Source organism: Branchiostoma belcheri, unplaced genomic scaffold (genome assembly GCF_001625305.1).
Source record: "Branchiostoma belcheri isolate BF01 breed outbred unplaced genomic scaffold, Haploidv18h27 scaffold6, whole genome shotgun sequence".
In the NCBI taxonomy this organism is placed as follows: Eukaryota; Metazoa; Chordata; class Leptocardii; order Amphioxiformes; family Branchiostomatidae; genus Branchiostoma; species Branchiostoma belcheri.
The window spans coordinates 761,687-782,235 of NW_017804242.1; the positions used below are offsets into that span (position 1 = coordinate 761,687).

At 41.2% G+C, this 20,549-nt stretch overlaps 1 long non-coding RNA gene across 1 annotated transcript in view; it reads right to left on the reverse strand.

Moving 5' to 3' along the window:
* Positions 1 to 2,552: 2,552 nt before the first annotated feature.
* LOC109482426 overlaps positions 2,553 to 20,549 on the reverse strand; it is a 29,572-nt gene continuing 11,575 nt past the window's right edge. Inside the window, exons 2-5 of the long non-coding RNA XR_002140948.1 lie at positions 19,001 to 19,133; positions 18,431 to 18,553; positions 17,805 to 17,881; positions 2,553 to 2,650 (exon numbers count right to left, since the gene is read on the reverse strand). This is a non-coding gene — a long non-coding RNA (uncharacterized LOC109482426). The remainder of the gene's footprint in view (positions 2,651 to 17,804; positions 17,882 to 18,430; positions 18,554 to 19,000; positions 19,134 to 20,549) is intronic.

The window sequence follows — 20,549 nt, forward strand, 5'->3', positions numbered from 1 at the left end:
ATAGTTCCAAAGAGACCAGTCTTTCACCTTTCTCGTTAAACGACATTGAGTATCCGCGAGTCTGGACACGACAGAAACATCAATAGTGTCACAGCCAAAGGTCTTGGTGCCGTGTAAGTAAGTTACTCCAAATTCCGCCATAAAAATGCATAAGAAAAAGTAATTGCCCACAAGCAAAGGCACCAATCCAGATGTGTCAGAAAAATATCATAATCATCCCCGGATTTGTTAAGGTCAGTGCCCCCAGATACACCTTGTGAAGCAGGGCGATGAATATGTCATGAGGGTCAGCACTCTGGCAGCCTGGGGTCAGGTCACCTGGGAAGTCTGGGACACTTCTGTATATTTTTACATCACTGAATGATTCTTGCAAACACACAGTAATGCCATCGCAGGCAGGGTGCCTTTCCTTTGTGTGAGGTTTTTGTTGTTGTTTGGACTGGAATCCCACTTTTGTTTCTTCAAACCCCACATATTTCTTTGGGTTAACCTTCTCCTTGCCACCCTATAACTAACACAAACTTGGTGCCAAATGCCTACCTTAGGACACACCAATTTAATTTGTTGGTTCTCTGATTTGCTTCTTCATTTTTTTCTGATTTGCAAAAAAGATTCTGGTTCTGTATCAACTCAAATACATGTATGCTCATATTTTGCCCCAAACAGTTTAGGAAAGTCCTTTCCTTCCTAGTTGTTCCATTTTTTTGTACAATTTTTCCATCTATCAATGCAGTGCTTTGATTGAAACTTCAAAATTCATTGTTTAAATATCAACCTTTTGTGTTGACTTCATGGCCCCTTTGTAACATTTGGGGCTATAATAGGATGCCTAGACCTATTTTCATTTTTATTTTTTTCGCCCTGTCGCTTCATATTTTTTCTTAAAAAAATCCAAGAAACCAACAAATTAAATTGCTGTGGCCTTAGCATGATGATGGTTACAGTCGGTCCATAAATTGCATGCCTGTCATGTCATTATGACAGAGGATGCACTTTGCACTGCACATGGATCATTGTAAATGCAGGAAAACTGTAGGGTGTCTGGGGGCATGCTCCCCCCAAGGAAATTTGAAATGTTTTGACCCTCTGAAATGCTATTTCCCACATTTTGAGGACCAAATTTGAGATGACTCCATCTTGTTTTGGGGGATATTTTAGGGCACTGTTTTTATCACTTTAGTCTGAGAATCATAGAAGTAAGCCAAAAAGTAGTCACAGTTCAACTATGAATAATGAAACAAAATAATACTGAATTGTTGAAAATCAAAAGGATGTTTGATCCACTCACACCAGTTTTGATAGATAAGAGTGGTGGGATCTTTAACATGTTGGAGTTGTGGCTGTCCTGAAACACAGGATGATCTCTGTCATAACGTCTCATAAGAAAGGACAGCCCAAACCAAAGCAAGGTACTCATTTTCACGGAGTTGAGTGAAAAAATAGGTGTAAGGTGCTTTTGCCAAAGGCAAAACAATTGGTTTTGTGAAGGATTTGAATCCAGAACCTTCAGATTCTAATTATACGTCAACAACAAAAGAGAGAAAGTATTGTAACAGATAGCAACACTTAAAACGCACATCATGTCATATGCTGTCTACGTTGAACTTCATATCCCTGTAGTAATACTAGTAGTCTCTTACAATAGACTTGATTGTATTGATCACATTGTCATTGTTGCCATACATTGTACCATCACTACCATGTATATATGTCGAGCAATGAACTTCATTCATTCATTCTATAAACAACCACAAGACATTCATTCTATAAACAACCACATTGAACAAAGAACTACAGCCCGGCATGCTCTCTGTGTGAAGTGTTCTCTGGGTGACACGACCTGCTGGAGCTGAAATAAGCGGCCCTGTGACCCAAAGTTCAGGAGGTGAATGTAATAACTGCCTGGGTGGATGTGAAGTGCAACCTTTGATGACATTACAGCGAGATAGCCCGGGTCAGATCCAGATCCGAGCAACATGTGGACACTGCCATCCTCTGATGTTTCACCCACCCCACATAATACCAGCAGCAAATGTACTGATTTAACAACAAGAAGCACACTACCATACATGTACCTTGTCCACATTTTAAACAATCATGTATAGTCTGTCATTCCTTAATCTCAATGATTTAAAAGATATTTTGTAATGTACTGTTTTAATACAAGGAGTGAGTGACATTCGGGATTTTCGCTATATAATTGTCAGATGCTCTAAATCACACAATTCAGCCTTATTGGCTGCGAAGTGATTACATTGTGTATTGTATTATAATGATTGTGCTGCTATAGTATTGTGTTTGAATAAAGCAATGACAACAAGGGTATTGATTATTGGTTTTGCTAGGTCTACTGTATGGTAACAGTTCTTGGAAAGGAAAGAGTGACGCAGTAGTGATCACTAACAGCCACTTTATACTAGATTTCTAGTATATTGTAACAGTTGCTGTTTGATCAATACTTCATTAGTGTATGGTGCAGGTAGATTTTGTATGTTACGTGCACCAATGCAGGTATGCAGAAAAAGTATTTCAAGCCCGTTCACTTACTACTGCTGCTTCCTCCCCCGTCTGTGTCCTGTGGTCCTGGAGACTGTGCTGGCAGCTGGGGCACCTGGCTCGACCATGCAGCACCTGGCCCACTATCTCTGCACTAATGCACAAACACAGGCAAAAGACAAGAAATTGAAGAATTTCTTTTATTCATAATAATTGTGGATTTGTCTCTGATTCTGTATAAAACATGTATGCAGCTTGAAAGAATTCAGAAAGAATTAAAGGAAAATGCAATCTATACGGGACAAGCATTTGAAAGTGTTGTAACTGTTTATACTTTTTCATAGTGTATGCATGTCAACCAATAAAACTTCAGGTTTTTTCTCCCTGCCCTCTTTCTCTCTTAACCACTTAATGAAGTTCTGCTTAAAGTAATGTTGGTGAAACAAGAAAATAAATTGGGGTGGCCTTGGACAGATTGTGGGAAAGAATGTATTTATAGTGTTTGTCTTCAATAACATTTTCCTAATGCACAAACACAAAAAAATGAGTTTTTGTGAAATTCTTCTTTATTATTGAGAATTTATCGCTGATTCTGTCTACGCACTTTACCACTGACACCGAGAACCAAGGAAATAGATTGGTGTGGCCTTGAAAAGATTGAGGGACAGAATAGATGCTGTTGCCTTTGATCACATCTTCCTGAATGCTCCACCGTTCACCTGTTGTGGGCCTACACACCTGCTAGATTTGTCCCATCATCAATCAAACATGGTGAAACATCATCCATCGGTCCTTGTAAAGGACTTTTCATCAACATCCTAAGTAATTAAGTTCATTATTGCGACTGGATTACTGAAATATATGTGGGTTAAAAAGCTTGGTGTTGACATTCCCCAAAACGTCAGCTCATTATGCATTCATGGATAAATCAAAGTATCGGAAAATAAAACCCCCTAGCCTTCACGACTTTTGTGCTCTTTAAAGTTCACAACTTTCACTAGATTACAGAAATGAATGTGGCCTGAAAAGCTTGAACTTGAACTTAATCAACAAACGATTATGTATCTATCAATAAAATATCTATTGGAAAATAACACCCTCTTTTGTCCTCCTTTAAGTTGATAATTTTGCCAGGATTAGTGAAATGAATGTGAGCTGAAAAGCTTGAAGTTGAACTCAACCAAGCACTGGAAAGCCAGCCATTATTCATCGAAAAATTATCTATTGTCAAATAACACCCTCTTCACGACTTTTGTCCCCCTTTAAGTTGATAATTTTGGCAGGATTACAGAAATGAATGTGGGCTGAGCAGCCTGGACTGGGCCCTCCCCCTGCCAGACTGCGCGAGCCTGCGCTGCATCCTGATGCGACCGTGGCAGGCAGCAAGGGCAGCGGCTGGCAGAAGACACGCTCCCTGATCACACCCAGGCGAGGTGGCTGGTCGAGAGGAATGATAAACATAGTTATTGTGATGTTATTAAAAAACCTGACCCCTCGGCGCTGAACGGAATATAGATTTCATCTGTCGTTCCTTCCCGGCCACTCCGGCGTGCTCCTTAAACCGCATTTATGGCGCTCTTGGGCAAATGTTTGGTGACACTATAGCCGGGATATGACCTCTACACCACACAATTACACCACTTGAATGATACTGCTTTAGCACAGTAATGTTGGGTACCTCCAGGGATATAGGGCAGTGACCACACTTGAAGGAAGGGGATATTGTGGCATGTCTAGCGTGACCAAGGCAGAAAATTACCAATGAATATAGAGTAGCAGGATTTCTCATGCCAAAGGTTAACCCAAGGAAATTGCCACTGATGGGACCCGGCCAGACAAGCCGGGCGATTCTCCCTTATCTCCGTCATGCCCAAGATGCTACGGCTACACTTCAAGGGTAAAGGGGGGAGGGATGAATGTGATGCACATGTCAACTGACAGGCCGCGGCGTGAAGCGGTGACATGGAGACAGGCCGGGGTAGCAGTTTAGACATCCTTTTATGTTGTCACAAGGTATTTACATTGTACAGGGTTAGCACCAAGACATTCACAGATCATACTTATATAGCACAAAAATAGAAATGTTCACAAAGGACATGATACTGTACTATACTATTCTACACCATACTCTCAGAATACAGTCAAACCTGTACAAGTCATCACCTCTACATAAGGACCAATGGTGGTTCCTTCGATATTCTTTCTCATCAAGTATCAAGAATTGGTGACCACCTGTCCACATAGACAAGATTTAATTGATGCAATGAGTGGTGTTCTTGGGCAGGTTGGACTGTGCAATGTTAGTACTAGTAGCCAACTCTCGGCCACTTTTTGGTGGTCACTTAGATTATTTTCCATTGCCCAGGCATTATGAATCACAAGAGACATGTTTGTTTTAGAGTCCGGAAACGACAAAACAAAAGGAGGGCAGTTCTATCTTATACAACTTTGCAAGTTTGACACAGTAAAAAGTTGTCTCCCCCACTTCTTCTGCATGCCTAACAAGTAGTCTGACAGGAACTCATCATCAATACATTACAGGATAGCTCCGGACAAGCGGCCCTTTATCCCTGTCTGTGGCCATTGGCACCTGAAATTGGCAACTGTAGATTGCTCTTCGCGCATGGACCTTGCCAGTAATTGGAGTCAAATGAAGAAATCAAGGGGAATTAATTCAGTGATCTAGTGGCTTCTTCTTAACACCAATTATTACGCGGAGGCATCTCTCGACAAGGTCAGGCCGCGATCATATTACACCCCGTCACTCCTAAGTACTGATATGAGGAGGCAAGTCGTAATTTGGGGGATAACGGCGTAAGCCACTGGAATTAATTGCGTAATCAAGGGGCCGGTTGGAAACAGAATTCCACACCGCGCAGACGAGGTCTTTAGACGCTGGCAGAGGCAGGAAATTTGATAGTACAACACGACGTACAAGGCAGGCCCGAGATCGATGACTTATAACCCCTCCCGAAACATCGCCTTTAATTCTGGTACACGTGAAAGGGACGAAAAACAATCAATGGGCGCAGTTTAAGCCTCCCCGGCACAGGACTGTAATTGCATCAAGATAGGCAACAGTACAAGGAGTGGTTACACAGTGTACTAATGGCAGGGGTTGGTTACATAATTAGCACCTACTTACCGGGAAAGTTCTTTCATTAGGAAAACTAATGATCCAGCAGGCACAGCTAAAATTACACGGCACCGGCATGCCTGCAAGTGGTAAGGCTGGGGAGGACTTTAATCCCTCTATATTTGGTGGGATACCTGGACTTACAGCACACGTGCTTAGTTAGAACATTTGCCGGGTAACCTCCAGTAAGTGTGGCTAAGGCCACACCAATTTGATTTGTTGGGTCTTGGATTTAGTTTGGAAATAATGAAGTGGCCTAGTGAAAAAAATCAAGTCTACTAAGGCATCCCATGATAGCCCTGCTTTAGGAGCAATAATATCGATATACAAGGCTTATTGATGATTGAAAAATTGTAAAAATGAAGAAGGCATTTTTCAACTGTTGGGAAAATAAGAGCATTTGGAAGTTGATTCAGAACCCAAATTTTTTGTTTGTTTTGCAAATCAGAAAAAGGTGCAGCAGTTGAAGCCAATAACAATGTGACCTAGTTCACAGTTAATTGGATCTTCCTATTGACAAAATGATGCCAGAGATAGTAAATGGCAGTGTACCATGTAACATTCAACTTAGTTTTCTTTCTAAACCACCATAGATACATGTAGTTTGCTAAGTTTCTGAATGAAAATCCCACACCACTATAGAACTATGTGACAGTGTGGTTTTACCAAGAACAGCACAACACTTATTGTCTTAACCATATTTGGCCCTAGTCAAAATTTAATGACTGATAGATTCCCAAGGCCCTGTCCATGGTGCTGAAACTGTTGTTGTAGTGATCTGAGACATCCATTACATTACAACATGTCCCTGCCCATTAACAACAGACATTCTAACTCATTCATTTCAATTCATGGAAAGCAACATTATGTACACTATTACAATTTTTGAGGCTACCTATTTGAACATGAAAACATGAGTCTATATCACTATATTTTGGTCTTGGTTGTTAGATCTGAATTAACCACATCACCTTTAGTACCAGAGCTACATTTGTACTGGCCCCATGTTTATTCATGCTACAGGGCTGGAAATAATAAGTGCATAAAAAATTATGTACTGTTGTGCACCCAAAATTGTGCACCTGATTTTTGACAGTGGGTGCAGAAGGTCTATAAGTGGGCAGGTAAGCAGGTGCACCTTGATACTTTATTTAGTACATGTACATACCTAAATTAACTATATTATACACCTCTAGTATGCAGCATATTCATATTCAAGCTGTGAAGAGAAGCAGCCAGTGACATGCTGCTTTATCTCATGTTGTGCACCCAAAATTTCTAGGCTAGACGCACCAGTGCACCTGTATTCCCCAAAAATGAATTTCGAGCCCTGTGTACACCAATCAAATTTTGACAGGTCACTAGGCCTGGCCATTTGCGGTAACTGCTGCAGCTATGAAGTTGAGAATTGAAAGCCACAGACACTCCTCAGACGGCATGTTTGACCAGTTCCAATGTTGTACGCCTCTTTGCTGATCCCTATCTTATATAAGCATCCCCCGAAATCGCTCCGTCCTTTTTCCAGCGTGTCCTATCGCTGACGCCATCTGTTCACAGTCACTTGTCACGGCCGGACCCGGGGTCCGCTCCCAGCTGAACAGACACTATTACCCTTCAAATTATGATGTGAGCCTGTCCGATCTTATCTGGGGGAATTCTGGCCCATGGAAATGTCATTAAGTGCATGACTTTCTAACGCGTGCAGTCATGTATGTGGACTTGTAAGAAGAAAAAACACGCTTGTCTCGTGTGTGTTAACTGCAGTAGTAAAAGGGGAGCATGGCAAAGTTTGAATGATGTATTTGGCAGCACTACAAAGTCCAACATCTACTAACATTACTATGCTGTCCACTCAACACTTCATTGAGTTTTTGCAGCATTTTAGCATAATCAAAGGCCTCTTAACCATCTCCAGACCACTGATACCACAAATGTGCATACATACATGACGTACAAGACTTTAGTACATTGTTTGTAGATGGGCCAAGAGTAGGGAGCGGGTTCACTGACTTGCTTGGCAAGACAAGTTTGGAGATACTATGAATTCCTTTACTTTTGCACTGGGAGGGAAAGAGAAGGATCTCGTGGTCTTTTAAATTTGCAGTTGAAACAACTCTGTAGTACAGTAGTCATACATTAGAAACACATACGGGCAGTGTCTCAAATTAGCTAGCAGTGGAGAAGTTGCCAGAAAAATAAACCAAAAGCAGAAGTTTCAAGATTTACAGTCAGTGCAAATGCTCCCTAACAATAGAAAACTCAGTCCGTCCATATCTACAAAAAGTTTCTGACATCTCGAGGGATTTGCGATCCCATGAGTCGGGTAGACAGCCAAATCCCTCGATGTATGGGAATTCTTCTCCACTGGATCTGACGCCACATCATGTCTGCTGTCCAGAAAATTATTTTTTCTTATCAAAAGGCTCCCGTGTCACGGACAAGAAAGGAGACTGGCCTGTACATCGCAGTATAGAAGATCCGAGGATCTCTTCCCAAGTTTGCACAATGGGAGGGAACATTTTGTTCTTGCACTGCTGCGACACCTTTGTGAGGCAAAAATGAACCAAGATATGAAAGTGCATCGATCTGCAACTCCAGATTCGCTGTGAAGAACGAATAGCTATTAAGGAACTTGGCATCGCAAGAAAGTTTCGTTATCGCAAGAACATATGTGCCCTAAAAGTACACAGTACTTAAGCATTGTTTGAGCCACTGCATTTCATCATACTCAGTATATATGAGTGCATTATATAGTTACGTAGTGTTAAAGTGGGGAGTCTGGCATCAGTGTCCATTATGCAGATCTAGAGAGGCTACTGTAATTTGCATACAGTATGCAACATCAAATTCACTTCTACTTACCACTTGCACAGCTGACAAATCTTCTTCTTTGGACAAAAAGTTTTTCCGAAGAATAAAGAGAGTCTTTTTACACAACCAAGTCTTTTATTCAGCCGGCGTTTCGGTGACCGTCTGTCACCTTCCTCAGGGCAATTCTGACTGGTTCACATTGCACAGCACAGTGTTGCTGCTCTAGATTGGTTGTGTAAAAAGAGTATCTTTTCTCAGTGTCTTACCAACCTGATGAAACTATTCACGGAAAGGTTTTCCAAAGTTTGCAAACTCTGTCTGCGAGACTAGCCTAGCCACCCGAGTGCTCACGAAGCCCCGCGCAGACTTGACCAAAGCTCTTCTGACAGGTTTGCCTTGTCCAGACCGTGGAAAATGGGTTTCTCTTATCACCAGCGCCCCATGTCATCCCACGAGTCCCGCCCTGATCCCGCCAACAAAAACCACCTAAGCCGGACAGCGGCCCAGAAAATAATAACACATCATTCATAGGTCCTCAACACAAAGTTTCTCCAGCTAGAAAATTAGTTTTCTTTGACAGCCAAGTGGCGGGGATACATTACCGCATGAGCACATTATGTCCAGTCTTATCACGGATTCACGGGTCCGTCCACTGGCACCTACTTTATCTCCCGCACAAAGAGCCGTAATCCAGTTACCTCAGTCCGGGCTATCAGTAATGTCATCCCCCCGCCAGGTTGCACCACTTAATCCAACATGTCATCCCCAAATTTATGGCGCGGAAGACTCGGTCTGAGCGCAGTGGCCAGATCGCTATGATTGGTTCCTTTTGGGTCGTTTTTTTTTCTCTCTCTCTCTCGCAGAATCACAACAATGCGATGATGATGGGGCGGGTAAATAAGTGTCGGACATTTGCAAACTTTCCACAACGGCTGCCCTTAGCTTTATCCCTGACAAACTTTCCACTTGGATTTAAACTTTGTTTGTGTACAGAAATGTGGGGAAAACCCAACTACAACACCAGACAGACCTCACTACTGCACAAACCTAACTACACAACTACAGCTGGTCACCGCACATTTGCATTCCGTGGCACGACACACTTTAATACACTTCCATCAGACCTAAGACATGTACCTACACTATCACAGTTTAAAGCAGGCTTGAAACATATGTCATATGAAACCTGACCTCTGACCTCCATTCCTTGATTTTTGTGCTTTTGACCTTGAACGGCTAGGATTTTGAGTATTGGACTACGACTCTGTTTTGACGAATCGGACTTTTATGTTTACTGTATGTTGTCTTACTGTACGTTACTATGTCCTGTGTAATTTTGCTGGGCCCCCTTGGAAAACAGCTGATTCAAGCTGAATTGGGGCTACCCAGCCGTCTTGAGATGAAATAAATAAATAAATAAATAAGTTTTGTCGCCAGAGCTTTAAGATGGATACATCAGCTGCTGTGGAGCTTTTTTAAAAAGTCCAAGAAGTTGTAGAAAAGATGCATAGTGTAAATCTTGAGATGTTTGCAGTGATCTTACTTTCACAGTCCACATGGAATTCATGGCAATGTGAATATATTACATTATATTACTACTGTACAACAGAATATGGTTTCAACTGCAAAGCAAAACCACTTCAAAAACCCCCTTTCCCCTGCTACCCGAAATTAAGTCACTGCAAAAATAAAGAACTTTACAGTATCTCCCCATCTTTTCAGAGAAACATATTGGTTTGTCTGCATACTAGTAGTTACTGTTATGTCTAATTCCTACTGACAACCTTAGCCTCCCTAGTAACGGCAAGAGTAAAATATGAGACGAAACAAGTTGAGACAGCCCACAAGATTAAGGGTTGATAAATGATCTGCGACAGTTTAGATATCAAATAACAAGCAGCAAAGCAGGGTGAGCTCTTGGCTAATGCCACTTCCTGTCTGATCTGTGATGTCATCCTGAAGGCACCATCCACACATGGCCTTTCTCACGTGTTGATCTAACACAAAATCATGATTCTCACATTGGGGAAAGGCCATCTTTTAATTAACTACATGTACATGTAGTACAGGTTTTGTCTTTAGCCCTGCAACATTAATTTTGTCCTGCCAATGATTTCCAGTTTGTAAAATACCAGCCTACAAATTTGATCTCTAAAACAAAATGTCATGTATACTAAGTAATAATAATAATAATAACCTTTATTGTACATTCATGCCCTATCGGGCTAAGTACAGGTGAACAGATGAAATAGGACAGGTTATATACATGTCTGTAGTACAAACAGCTCTAAAACTACTCTAATACAGAGGTTTGGCTTCTTCTCGTTTCTTTGTGATGTTAAAAATATAATTTGAAATCACATTATGGGTTTGTATAGTACAGGATGATCAAAGCGCATAAGAAAGATAAATTTTTCAACATTAGACAAGTTATACTAGTATTGGAAGTATGGAAACGTACTTGTAATATAATGCAAAAATAATTTGTACATTTCCATATTCATGTATACGTTCATGCCCCCTATGTTACAGTCAGTAAGTGTGACTCATGGCATGCCAGAGGTTAACCCAGGGTCTAAAATTTCATCTGTCTAGCCACGACAGGTGAGCAGGGTTTGACCATACAAAGGAATCCATGTCACTGAAGAGGGCCATCTAAAAGATTTCAGTACATTTGGGTGGACAGTAGACCACACCAATTTGATTTGTTGGTTCTCAGATTTTTTCACAAAAAATATCAAGCCAGTGGGCAAAAAAAAAAGACCTACTACGGCATCCTATGAATAGTATAATAGCCACATATGTTATGATAGGAGCCATGAAGTCAACATATACCAGGCTGGTTTTTATTCAAACAATTAATTTCAAACATTTAATCAAACCACTGCATTGATAGCTGGAAAAGCTGCAGAAAAGAGACTTCCTTCTACAGTTGTTGCCAAGATATGAGCATACATTCAAGATATTGGAGTTGATTCAGAGGCTGAAATGTTTTTTTTGCAAATCAGAAAAAATGATGCCTGCTTATCCCTGAGCCAACAAACTAAATTGGTGTGGCCTTAGTGCATTTAAAAAAAAAACAAAAGACTATTCAAAAGGCCTTTAACCTCCTCCCTGCTGCCTAACCCCATAGCCAATATAAATTACTTAGTAGCTGACAGAATGTACTTAATTACATGTATACATATATGGACATCTATATCAAGAAGTGTCAGTACTCAGGTCCCTGTCAGGACACTCTTAATCATGCTAAAAAAGACCAGTGTATTGGGACTAATGAATGAAATCAAGTTTACATTGCGCGATAATGTCAGGAGAACAAAATGTCATAAAAGAAGTGGCCTTGCACTTATCCTGTAATACAGAGCATCAACCTCTCCGGTGTCAGTTCAGCCACTGGGCAGCGAAGTGTGCAGAAAACCAATTTTCCAAAAAAACCTGCCCATCTCCCTGACACGTTGCCGACAAAACACAATAAGCTCAAGCACCATGGGAAATTGAAAGATTAAACTTCTGCTGTGGATATGACACACCTTCCTACTTCTACATGCCGGACAGGGCAGAGAGCGCGGGCTTGTATCATGTGATTAGTTATGGCAGCTTATGGAAGCATTTAGCCTAAAAGTGATTGCAAAAAATAAAAGGTGTCCACGTGTGGTAACACAAGATGTGACCAGTGTTCATGAAACAAGCCACAGAAAATGGACTTACAAGAAACAGAGTAGCTGTTGTAGCTTTGTGTATTTTTTTCGTTTCTCTGGCTTGTCTAAAATTTGTCTTCATCGTTTGAATATCAACTCATAACTTTTGGATAAACACCTGTTTGAGTACAGATTCCGTTAGTCACTGACCAAAAGGAGTGGATTCTATTTGAAACATCTGTCAGTTTTCATAATCTATCCATGTTACTACAATGAGTAACGGTTTTCTCATGTACAAAACAGAGTAGACTTTCTTACTCCAAATCTGTTTGAAGACTGAACGGCAATTTCCTTTGAATAAAACAAGCTGGGAGAAAGAAGCTAAATGCATTAGGGTGCATTATTACTGTTCAGTTTTCAACATCAATCCTGTTACTCGAGTAACTGTTTTCTTATGTAGGAAACAGAGTAGACTTTTGGCCCCTAAAACTGTTTGAAGACAGAACAGCAAGGCATCTGACGTTTCTTTAAATAAAACAAGCTGGGAGAAGCTGAATGCATTAATGTAATGTTACTGTTGGATGAAAGACGGGCGTACGTTGCTTGACGGGGGTCAAGTCTGGTACAAGTTATTACAGCAGAAAATTCCAGCCTAGAGCAAGTGAGGTCGTGACTTCAGTCAGCGCTGGTTCCAGTGGTCAGGTGTGTGTCAGCCACAGAAGTACTGGAGCATGCCGGGGCCTAGGAAACAAAAAATTGTGTTTCCTGTTTCCCGACCTGGACTGGAAACCAGAGGGGAAACACCCGAGGGGTAGACCTAGAACTACCCTCCGTAGAACTATCCTAAACGATGGGAAAAAACTGGGGTTCGATACACTAGAAGACATGTCTGCTGCGGCCCAAAACAGAAGTACCTGGAGAAGTTCTGTCAGAACTACTAGTCGACCGATGCAACAGTAGTTGCGGGAGGATCTAAGGTCTAAGGTAAAGGTTTCCCAACTGACCCTAACCTTTTTTTTGTGGACTCCTGCAAGTGGTTTACCAAGAACAGCACACAGTACACTATCATGTATTGTCTTAACCATATTTGGCCCTAGTAAAAATTTACTGATTGCTAGATTCCCAAGGCCCTGTCCATGGTGATGAAACTGTTGCTGTAGTATAGTAAGCCATCACATACATGTCCCTGCCCATGCATTAACAAGGCCTGGGAAAAAAGTTTTGTTTCCTGTTTCCTGACTGACACTGACGCTAGAAAAAAATACGGACCCTAGCCTTTTTTTTTTGGGGGGGGGGGGAACCCTGCAAGGGATATAAATTTTTTGAGCTGATTGATCGTTTCTAGCTCCCTGCTTCTGACACCTGAGTGATGAAACATTGTACAATTTGGTTTTCTAACATTGATATTGAAAATATAAGTGTCATCATGCAACTTTTACTTAAAGTTTGTTAAACTGTATTGTATAAGTTGGATCACTAGAGATTGCCAAGATCTAATTAAAAAAAAAAGAAAGAAAAGACAATCCCAACCTACTGGCCCTAATTTTTTCAGGACTGAAACAGGAAACACAACATTGTTTTCTTATGCCCAGACGCAGAACCAATATTCAGCACTTAAGTCTTAAGCGCGAGGCTGACCGTCAGCAACTGCTGACCCGTAGGTTCCTCCAGTTGTGATCCCGAGGCTGCATCTGAATATCACACACAGATTTGCTCTGTGTGTTTCAATGGACACGAGCTGACTTTACTCTTAGAAGTGAAATATAATAATTTGCATTGACTCTAATTTTCGTGTTTTGACCTTTGAACGGCTAGGACTTTGAGTATAGGACTATGACTGTTTTGAAGCATCAGACTTTAATGTTTAATGTATGTTGTTCACTCTTGTTTTACTGTATGTAACAATGTCCTGTCTTGTAATTTTACTGGGCCCCCTTGGAAAACAGCTAATAATACAAGCTGAATGGTGCCACCCAGCCATCTTGTGATGAAATAAATAAATTATAGATTCTGGTGACTTTCACTAGTTACTTCCATACTCAGGTCACTTGCAACTGACTTCTGTGTGATTGTTACTTTTGGCTAAATTGAGACTTGTGACATCACTGGAACTAACATTCAGCACCAAGGACAGTTCAAATGTCTCTATAACCTCCTTCATCCCTCATCAATGTTTTTTTTCAACATTACATACTCAGATATACATGAAGCTTAATTATCATAACAGATAGGGTGAATCTAACATGTTGGAAGAATGTACTGCACCTACACAAAATCCGTAATGTATTGTCCATGGCACTTCAGTTGAAGGAACATCTCTGTTTTGTGTCTTAAGGATCATATTCTGTCGGTAGTTTTCAAGTGTTCAACAGGCAAAATTCTGATGCAATGTTGACCAAACATCCAACAAAACCCGAGAAAAATCCGGGTTTCACGCAGGCGCAGTACGTTCTGCCGACGTGCCGCTAAATCTAAAGGGGTTGCCAGTGTTAGAATAGATATCGTCTGCAACAGGCAAAATTCTGATGCAACGTTGACCAAACATCCAACAAAACCTGAGCAAAATCCGACTTTCACGCAGGCGCAGTACGTTCTGCCGACATGCGGCTAAATCTGAAGGGGTTGCCAGCCAGTGCAGAATTAAAAAAAGCAACCACCGAGGGACAAGGGCATTGTGCAGTCTGCCCAGATAAGACGAGCATTGTGTATAGAGAAGGAGGCTCTACTCAACTGTGTCTGTAGAATATTAGGGAGATAAAGAAAGGTGGCGAGGGTAATGTCTGCTATAGAAACCAGCTCGACCCTAAGAAATGCCATGTCAGCTGGAACTCCTGGGCCTAAACACATGATTGACACTTTCGGGAAGATTGACCCGGGACCATCAGAGCTATCCCCTCTGAGCGGATCTCGCCTTGCCTGGGACCCTACCCCGCACCTCCTGGCATATGGCCTGAACTCTGATGTTACACGGATGTCACTCAGTTCACTGTTAGGAATCTTAATGTCTGGAGCACTCAGACAAGGTTCAGGAGAGGGGAAGGAAGATGTATTGTCAGTTCTCCGGGACATTAAAAAAAGGTTATCTCACTAATTATAATAGCACCCAAATACAGTATCTATTCATAATAGGTAAATACACAACATATACAAGCCTGTTTTGTTACTAGAAATGATAGTGAAACCCATGATGATTCCCAACTGACAAGATATTACAGACTTTATTCCTTAGTGTGTAGAAAGTAAAATTTTAGGATTTGTTTAGTATCTATTTTGTAGCTCATACTGCTCAATAGCTAAATGGTAAATAATCATGCAGGTTATTTATATTCATATAATGTAAGGGAGGTCCAAAAAAATCACAATTGCTATCAGCATCTGAATAAAAAAGCAGATAACCTTTACTTAAACAATGTCAAGTATCTAAACTCTCCTAAATCTTCTGGGCACACAGTACAAAATTGGTCTTGAGCCCCCAGTCTAGCCTCAATTTTGTACAAAGCCCCGCATTGCACGGCTCCAATTCGCGCACAGCCCAGTGACTCTGCGATGCCCTTTCCCCGACAAATCTCCGACGCGGAGACTTTATAAACTTGACAGGTATGAATACGAGATAGCGGCAGGAGTAATATGGACCATAGAAAACCACTGGACCAGCTGAAATGCCATATTGAGTCGTAACTCGCGGGTCTCAATAAGGGATTGACATTTTCAGGAAGATTGACCCAAAACTTTCATCAGGATCCCCAAAGTCCCTATCTGGTTGGTACAGGGGGATGGGCAGCACATATGCTACATTACATGGCCTTGATCGAGCCGCTGTGCAAGATCAGATAGGATGGTATTGCGCAAATCGTGTGATGTAGTGGCAAGTTTGTTTTTTTACTCTGTTTGACTGTGACCATGCATTTGCTTTGGTTGGTTGGCCCTTGGGGAGTTGCGAGATACGTGTGATGGGGTCCTTTTCTTGCACAATAACTCTGTCCTTGGCACTTGAATAAGAAACGTATTATTAAATAATCTAATATATTTTACTTATTTATCGAGCTTTAGCAGATTTGTCGAAGGAATTGATGACAGGTGACTATCACTTTTCCAAGATGTCAACCTGGAGACCAGACTGTAAGAAACATTGATCCACTCACACTGGGAAGGACCCCTGCTCTTTTTGTCTGTCTTGAGTTGAGAAAAAGACTTGAGAAGATGACTTGAGAAGTTGATTTTGCAACACACAAATGATGTACATCTGTGTTGGTAGTAATCATATTACGATCATGGTCATCAATTATGCTGATGAAGACGAAAGTGGTCATTGAAAATTTGATCCTGGTATACCCTATGTGTTGGAGTAAAGTTTAGCATCGTACCATAAAATGATGCAGCTACATGTACGTACAAGTCCCTGTACTTTTTGTTGAGTCAATAAAGAATCTCTTTGAATCTGTACTGAACCAACATTATGACTGTGTTTGTGCTTGAAGATGTCTTCAGGAAGCATAGTGGTGATGTTGTGACCTGTGCAAGGAGGGTTTAACCCATCCTCTTTTGTCTGTCTGTCCATCTTTGTCATGAGGAGTTGATTTAACTTGTAACACACAAAATGAAATAACGTACATGTGGTCTGTGCTGGTCTCAGAGAACCAATGAGTATTTGAAGATGTCTCCAGGAAGCGTGTCGGTGATGTTGTGACCTGTGTGAGGAGGGGTGTGTGAGATCCCGGGGGCCGCAGGTTGCAGGGGGTGTGCAGAGTCCATGTAACGGTACCAGGAGGGGTGGGAGAGGTGACGACGTGTGCATGGCACCATACAGGAGCTCCCTGGCTCTAGTGTGACCTGGATTTATTGGGAAGGGCCAGGGGACAGGGCTCCACCCTGTTCAAGGTTTTGTAGCAATTGTCTCTTCTTTTTTCCTTCTGCGGTGGGTCACTAGTCTGCTCCACTTTGATTTGCAAAATGTGCTAAAGGGATTGGAGTGTTTCACCTAAGGCTGGCCTAGGAGCTAGCCCAGGACACATGGTCAAGGTTTAAGATTTGTAGTGATTGTTTCAGTCTTTATTCTTCTGTTGTGGGTCCCTATTCTGGCGCACAGCTCCACATTGATTTTCATAATGTGCGAGGGATTGAAGGGTTTCACCTAAGAATGGGCTGGGAGCTGGCCTACGATACATGGTCAAAGTTTAAAAACTAGCAACTGAAAACTAGCAACTGTTTCTTTATTCTAATGCAGTGGGTTGCCAGTTAGCTCCACTTTGATTTGCATAAGGGTAAGAGAGTTTAGATGATTTCACCTGCAAATGGCCTGGGAGCTGGCCCAGGACAGACCAACCTGGAGGAAGAGAACTTAAGGTGCTCCTCAAGTCAGTAGGGATAAGTATGTTTCAGTAAGAAAAGACACAGAAATATCTTGCTGGGAGCATTGAAAACACCTTAGGCCACACCAATTTAATTGTTTGGTTCTCTGATTTTTAAAAACTATGTTCAATTGTGGAAAAAAAAGCTTGAGGAAAATGCTCAAACCTTTAACAGGTGCACTAAGTTTCAAGCCATGCCTTCTGGTTTCAAGATGTGTGCTTGAATTTCACCTTGAAATGTCCGAGAACCAACGAAATGAACTAGCGTGTCTTTACCCTCAGAGAAAAAAGAATCATAGATTTCTCATATCGAAAATCACAAAATACATTTTAAGACACTATTGGCAATGCCAAGCTGTCAGCAGAACTCACCTCAAGCCGTGATACTGCTTCAGTAACTTAGGCAGGTCAGCTGTACTGAACCCCCGGCACGGACACCTCTGCTTCTCCTGAAATATACACAATTATTCTTGTTTGCTTATTTATCTTTTTTTGCTTGCTATCATTGTGTATATACATGATTCATATATGTTCAGGGCATCAGTGTAAAGCAGTGTAAAGTCACTCAGCTGGTCTAACCTGGCTAAAGAAAATAGAAATAAACTAGAAAGGTAATATATGTACTTGCAAAGCAAACACAATGTCATAATGTTTTATTACCTTCACATGGTCTGGCCTGACAAACTACTGCTCTATCTATTCCTACTAAAACACATTCATATAAATGTAACCTGCCCCTACAACTCTGTCCTGCTACTGTTACAGCACCAGTTACCATGGTGACAGACATCTGGTCCAGGTCATTGACCTTATATGTTTGGAGATTGACGAAGAAACAGAGCAAAAGATGTTTTACTTCTGCAAAGGTAAACATAACAAATAAACTTTAAGACCCAATGTTGATGTCACACTTCAAAGAAGTCAAGTGACCATTTTCTTTGTGTTGGATCTAAAGTTTTAACTTGAAACATAAACTTAAAGATCTTTGCAACTCTTACCACAGCGAGGTCCACATCCTCCTCCTCCAGGTGCCTGATGGTGACAGGCTCGAACGCCTGGAAGTTCCCGCATCCGTCCTCCTCAGCCAACACCTGCAGCTTCCTGGCCTCATCTCGACTCACCTGGGGGGGGGGGCAGGAAATAAACAGCAGGATAGTCTTAATGAGGGGACACTTTCTTCATTGGAGCATCTTCAAATTGCCTTCTTCATCTGAAGATCTCTGAAGGGGATGTACATGCACTATAAATCTTGAAACTTTTGCTATGCTTTTATTTCGCTGAGCTTTCTATTCATGACACCACGAAAACATCTATAGCCACTACAAAACTTAGGATGTGGCTTAAATACTTAAGAAACAAGGTACACTAAGTATGTATTACAAAATACAAAGCCTACAGAAACATGTGCTGTATAAGTCAGCATTAATGTTTGACCTTGTTTGTGTAGCAATGAAAAAGTCCTATAAATACTATACATAGTGTCAGCTTTCTAAGAAGAGTAGCTCAACTGATCATTTAGTTCATTTGAGATAAACAGCTTTAAGATTACTGTCTTTCCCTTTTGTTACCTTTGTCTGACACCTGAGGTGTCCTGCCTGTGCCACCCTCTGTACGATGAGCTTGTCTACATCAGTCTGGGGACGGTGGAGGGTGACGGCATGTTGGCAAGTGGCACACTGGCGGGGACCTAGCAGGGCAAAGCTGCAGGGGAACACAAAAATCAGACATTGAATAGCAAAGTCCTTTATTCATATGTAGTTTAACAAAGCTCTTGTTAAATAAATGGAATGAGACATCATGTTGGCACGTGGCACACTGTCGGGGACCCAGCAGGGCAAAACTGCAGGGAAACACAAGAATCAGACATTGAATAGCAAAGTCCTTTATTCATATGTAGTTTAACAAAGCTCTTGTTAAATAAATTGAATGAGACATCATGTTGGCACGTGGCACACTGGCGGGGACCCAGCAGGGCAAAACTGCAGGGAAACACAAGAATCAGACATTGAATAGCAAAGTCCTTTATTCATATGTAGTTTAACAAAGCTCTTGTTAAATAAATGGAATGAGACATCATGTTGGCACGTGGCACACTGTCGGGGACCTAGCAAGGCAAAGCTGCAGGGGAACAAAGAATTCAAAGAGTTTTGGTGAATTTCTTGTTTTACTGGTATTCATATTATAATAATTATTGTTACAGTATTGTTTGCTGTTTTGACTGCTGTCACCCATGTTTAAGTGAGATAACAGTTTTTACAACTCACACTTCCTAAAAACTTTGAATGGCACAGGCAAAAATCTGGTGCAAGTAATTTTCAGTGTTATCTGCAGAAAAAAGTATTTCAAGCCCTACTAACGTTTAGTCTTTAAATGTACATTTTTCTGACCACCAGAACTCTAGATAGAGTGGTATTTCTATTGGTGGCACACTGCAGGCAGCACCAGCAAATATAGGTAATTTTCATTGTTGTCCCCCCCCCCCAAAAAAAACGAGTTGAAGCCTTGTTAACATTCAGCATTTTCAAATTTCCTTTTTCTGACCACAAGAACTCTAGATAGAGTGGTATTTCTATTGGTGGCACACTGGAAATGGCTTATTGGAGTAATGCAGGCAGCACCAGCAAATATAGGTAATTTTCATTGTTGTCCCCCCCCCTAAAAAAAACGAGTTGAAGCCTTGTTAACATTCAGCATTTTCAAATTTACTTTTTCTGACCACAAGAACTCTAGATAGAGTGGTATTTCTATTGGTGGCACACTGGAAATGGCTATTGCTTATTGAAGTAATGCAGGCAGCACCAGCAAATATGGGTAATTTTCAGTGTTGTCTACCCCCCGAAAAACTCAAGGTCAAGCCCTGCTAGCTTTCAACATTTTCAACTTTACATTTTTCTGACCACCAGAATTCTAGATAAAGTAGATTTTGCATTGGTGGCACACTGTAAATGGCTACTGCCTATTGAACTAATGCAGGCAGAACCAGGTAATTTAGGTAATTTACATTTCATTTCATTAAAAAAAAACGAGTTGAAACCTTAACATTCAGCATTTTCAAATTTATGTTTTTTTTTTACCAACAAAGCTCTAGTCTAGATAGAGTGGCATTTCTATTGGTGG